The following is a 5,314-nucleotide window of genomic DNA, read 5'->3' as shown; positions in this document are numbered from 1 at the left end:
GCATCTGGTCTTTGAGCTAGTAAACACAAACAGCTTATTAAACAATTAAATAGTAATAAGTTAAAAAGGAATTAAACTACATAGAAAAGATTTGGAAAATAAATAAGCTTACATATTTATCATCCAGACACATCAAGGTTTTGGACAGAGATGTTAACAGGAAGATTTGTCTGCAGGCTCAATGAAACCCACTTCAGGAAAAAGTAAAGAAACTCCAATATTAGAATTATTTGATATTTTCTTTATACTTCGTGATGATTCTTTTTTGTGGTTAAATTTTTAGGTTTTGTTGTTGTTGGTGGTGGTGGTGGTGGTGGGGTTTTTTGTTGTTGTTGGTTTGTTTTTTTTTTTAATATCCTTTACCACTGATACTGCTTGGTGCAGTAGAAAATATATCCATAAAGTCAGGAAGCTTTTTACATCAAGCAATACTAGAAAGCACAGAGACAGCAAACCAAGAAATTCAATAGTCTAGACCCCGTAGAGATGCTAAATGCAGTCTTTATTTTGCAGAGATTTATTACCTAGTCCAAGTGAATATACCTTTTTCTCTCAATTCAAGAGATACAAGCAGTGCTTACATTGGCTTGCTGAACCACCCTCTCCACCGGCGTACAAGTTTCTTGTCAGGGATGACGGTTTACTCTAGCTGAACCTCTTGACTTCAAAGAGGAATATAAATATTCAATGGGAGAAAGATCTCCAATGTTCAGCACTGAAATGGGAAAAATGGACTAACTGTTTTGGCAAATCCAGGAAACCATCAGTTTGTTCAAATTCCCTCCTCAGCCCCATTCAGGTTGGAAGTTATTAGCCATGGCACTTGTCATTATGTTGACTGAGGTTTCCTGAGTTTTGCTGGCATTCAAATAATTAGTTATCTGCTGTTTCCAACTATATACAGACGATGCAAATGCCTCTTTTATTGGATATGTGTGTCTTTTAAAAGATGCACCATCAGCTGTTTCAGTTACCATTTTATGTCTTTATATCACACTAAGATCACTTCCCCCACATGCTACACAAAGCCAGCAAGGGATAAGAGACCAGGGCAGACTAAGTTTAACCCATGAGAAAACAGATTTTCCAGTGATATGGATCGTGGTTTTGTGGTGTCACCTGATGGCAAACATGGTCAGTGGTGTGAGGAGTCATCCTGGCTTTACTTGGAGTTTCTCGGCAACATTTCAAAAAACAAAGGGCAGCATCCCCAGGCAGGATTTTCAGGGTGCTGTGCCAAGGTTCAGCAGTGCTTGAGGAAGCCAGATTTTGCTGAAAAGAGAAATTGATCAGAGAGACATGAAAGGATGCTGCCAAGAGAAGGGACTGCATCTCTGTCAGGGTTAATTTACACCGTCTGTGCTGAACTTGAACATTTTCTTGAAATTACACCTTATCTTTCTAGTAAATAAAATGGACCAGAGCCAATTTCTGTCCCTTGGGGCAAATGGCATGGCTCTTGAGCTCTCTTTTCGCCTGCTCCCCAGACAGGTTGTCCTCTTCTATGCCATATCTGCATGTTCCTGAGCCCTGTCTGAGAGCTGGCACAGGACCCAAGTGGTACCGGAGCACTCAAATTTTCACCCAGTCTGGCCTGAGCATAACCCTGTCCCTTTTTGGCTCCTTTTAGTTTGGTAGTGAAGATGCAGCCTGAGAGACACAGCACCGGGAAGCTGATGGATGCTGGACCAATGCTTGCAATCATATTCTTCTCCTAAGACATTGTTTGTACATCACCATATTATTGTAATCTCCCTTTTCTCCTTGGATTTTCTGTGCAAACCCTAAGGTCCAGCTGAGGTCTTTCCTCTGCCCCCTGCTGTTACAAAACAGACAGTTTATGCTCCCCAGTGGTGAGGACAGTTTTGACATTATTCTCAGCAGTAGCAGGATTGTGTGTCCTGGACAAAACAAAGAAGAGCTATTTGGCTTTTCTGAGCTCTATTTAAAATAATGAGCCTGGCCACAAAAGTTAAAGAGTGATTGTGCAGCAGCTTCCTTCATCCCAGACATTGCTGCCGTCTCTGGTCCAGCTCCAACAGGGATGGCTGAGTGCCAGAAACATGGAAAAATGGATATTAGCATTGCTTTATAATGAGATTTTTCTTTCATAATGAAAATTAGAGGATATTCCGCAGCTCTTGTCCAAAATATTTTGGGTGAGATCTGATCTCTGAGGTCCAGGTGGGAAACCGAACTGAAGTCAGTCCAATCCACTCCGTCTTGTTGTCCTAATTAAACAAAGTTTGCTGGGTATGACCAAATGATTTCGCATACTGTTTGCAAGGATGAGAATAAACTGAAGCAGCCAGGAGCTGCAACTTATTTCTTGTCACTGAGGTCAGAATCAGGATCGGACCCTCAACAATCTGACCTCATCTTTATGATGGGTTGATGAGTGATGCCATAATACCTTAACTGCAGCTATAAACCACCGGTGGGAGCAGGCAGCCTGTCATTTTCTGGAAAGAACCAACAGAAGTTGCATTTTAATACCTGATTTTACACTGTTGCTCCTTGTTCAATCAGATCAACACGGATCGGACTGATCGTACTGGCAAGAAAAAAAAAATATTAAAAAAAAAAAAAAGCAGCCCTGAACAAACACGCTTGTTGAAGAGAACTGAGCGTTTGGCAGATTATGTAATGTTGCAGTAAGTAACTGCATAGCTTAATGTTATGGTTTCCATGGAAACCATCAAAATGAAAGGTAAAGGAGTTCAGCGTTCTTGGCTCCGAGGAGAAAATCTCTTCGCTGAGACGTGCTCTTCAGGGAGCTGGGAATTTCTCTGTCTCGCCTGGCTTTGCAAGGAAGGGAACCTTTTGGAAGCTGCGGAGGGGGTGCTGGCCTGCGAGGTGTGAGTGTTGTTCCCTGGCCAGGCTGCACGGGTGCCTCGCACATGGATAGAGCCACATGAATTTTACACGTGACACCACCAGCAAGCAACCTTGGCCACTCTCACGTGGACTCTTGGTGTGACAGTGGGACGTTTGTTTTCCAGGGAAACTTTTTGCTAACAGAAAAACATCCACTCTCGCCTCATTCAGGAAAAAAAAAAAAAAAGAAAAAGAAAAAAAAAGAAAAAAAGAAAAAGAAAAACAACAAAGCCAGCAAAGGTCACTGCAGAAGGAAAAGGTTTCTGACAATTTCTTATAGTTTTGTGAAAAATTACAGGCACTTCTGTTCTTTTGCTGTGGCTCAGCCCTGCAAAGCTCAATGGTGTTAATGCAAAGACTCCTGCTGACCTTGGCGAATTGTGGATCTGATGCCTTATATCCTAGGATGCAGATAGTGCAGGTCTGTGATTTTATTTAATGCAAGATGGAGGCAGGTTTGAGAATGGGCTTAGGCAGGTCAAACTCATTCGCCCTCCCATAGCTTTGTCTCAAATGCTGAGATGGGAAGCCAGGCAGATGGAGAGGCTGCAACACACTGACCCAACCTCTCCAGGCAACGTGGGCAAGAAGAAGGACATCTGAGGTCCACTTAATCTCTCTCCCTCCAGAGAGCTACAGGACATGACCTTATAGCACGACCAAAGGCTTTACAGTAGAGGCAATGGGCAGGTATGGTTTTCAGAGCAAGCTTGGACCTGTATTTAATTCACAATATAAATCATAGAATCACAGAATCATTAAGGTGGGAAAAGACCTCCAAGATCATCTGGTCCAACCATCCCCCTATCACCAATGTCACCCACTAAGCCATGTCCCTAAGCACCAGGTCATGCACCTTCAACAGATCCATCTCTTCATTCGTACACTAGGAACAACATCACACACCCTAAGAACCATCCATTATTTTTCCAGCAACTGCTGTCAGGATTGTACCAGCACTAAGGCATACCTTTCTTTCAAAAAGTTGATGCAAACAATACAAAAGCAAAGTGAAGGGAGCAACCCATAAGCAAAAGTAATGAGGTTTTGTTAATGAGGAAAACAGCTCTTACCTTCTTTCTAAAGACAACTGATTGCCGTGATTACACCACACAGCTGTGCTTTGCCTTGACACTGCTAAACTTCATGGTGGTGTTGAGTCTAGTGGTCTACGATGGTTTTCAAGTAGTTCTGAAATGAAGAGACTCTCAGATTTCAGATCAAAATATATATCTGGTTTCAGAGTTGCAAAGAAAAGCTCTAAAACATGGCGTGGGTGAAACCAGAAAGCATACAAAGATGGTCCTTAACATTTCCCTTCTCTTTAAACTCATATTATTTTGTCTGTCTCCTGATTTTTCTTACCTTGACTCAGTGTTTTCCTTTATCTGAGTTGGCAGTTTCACACCAACAATCATCAGCATTGATAACAAAAAGGCTGAGTTTGAAATCTGCAGTCAAGCCTCTCTTTTTGTGGATTTTAAAAGATAGAGAAAAGGAAAAAAAAAAAAAAACATAGGAAATTCCAAATTAAATTACTAAACACATATAAAAAGCTTTAAAATCTTTTAAACACTGAATGTCAGCACAGAGGTGCCTGCAGGACTAATGCTGGTCATTACTTGTGAGCCTGGTCACAATACCTGGTGGAAGGTAGCTGAAATTTTTCTGTGATACAATTCTGGGACAGAAAGTGCTGGTTCAGCAATTTTCCTTCCCTTTTAGCATTCTTCCTTTAACTGTTATGAAGCATCCAATTCCTTTTTAGTTCACTGTTTTGATATATTTCTCTTGTTCAGCATGGGAATTAGGTGCCTGAAATCCTTTTGGTATCTGGGCTGCAAATCAATACCCTTACGGTTACTATTTTAAAAGGCTAAGAAAGCAAAGTTGAAGCAGATGTGCAAGTATTTTGATCCTAATTTTCATAACCTACCCACCAACTTGCCTCAGTGTGACTGTGATGACTGAGAAGTGCAAACATTTCGTTTTGACACAGGTTTTCCTACTCGGGGACAGTCTCAGAGATGTTCTTGCTCTGCAGCCACATCTTCCTGCATCATTCAGTGTTACTGCACTCTGGGCTTCTCTTCTGCTGCCAGTCCCATTCTTGTCATTCTGCTAATGAATTGAAGGTATAAAATACACGAGAGCCATAGTTATACGATGACCTGAAATGCTGGAGAGCTAAGCATCCCTTGAAGCTCTCAGCAAAGCAGCGAGCCATGGACACACTGTGTTACACCAAAACAAAGAGCAGCAGTAGTGAGCAGCAATGAGCAAGTCCTACAAGGCCCTAGTAATTTCTCTCCCTGAAGCTTGCAGTCCCTAAAACCCACTTTTTGAATACTTACCTTATGCACTAAGGCTAAATGCTGCCTGAACTCACAGCTGGGATATGGATCAGGCTTTGCTTTCACACAGTTCCTTAAAGATT

The 5,314-nt window shown here is 41.8% G+C and overlaps 1 long non-coding RNA gene across 1 annotated transcript; it reads right to left on the bottom strand.

Moving 5' to 3' along the window:
- Nucleotides 1-320: 320 nt before the first annotated feature.
- LOC310892833 lies at nt 321-4,043 on the bottom strand. The gene is made up of 2 exons (XR_014578507.1): nt 3,951-4,043; nt 321-1,272 (listed from the first exon to the last, which is right to left on the bottom strand). It is a non-coding gene; the product is annotated as an uncharacterized lncRNA (long non-coding RNA).
- Nucleotides 4,044-5,314: the final 1,271 nt, after the last annotated feature.

Source organism: Anser anser, assembly GCF_964211835.1.
Source record: "Anser anser genome assembly, chromosome: 1".
Taxonomy (NCBI): Eukaryota; Metazoa; Chordata; class Aves; order Anseriformes; family Anatidae; genus Anser; species Anser anser.
Note: the sequence above shows the minus strand (reverse complement) of the source record. Positions and strands in the feature narration are given on the sequence as shown.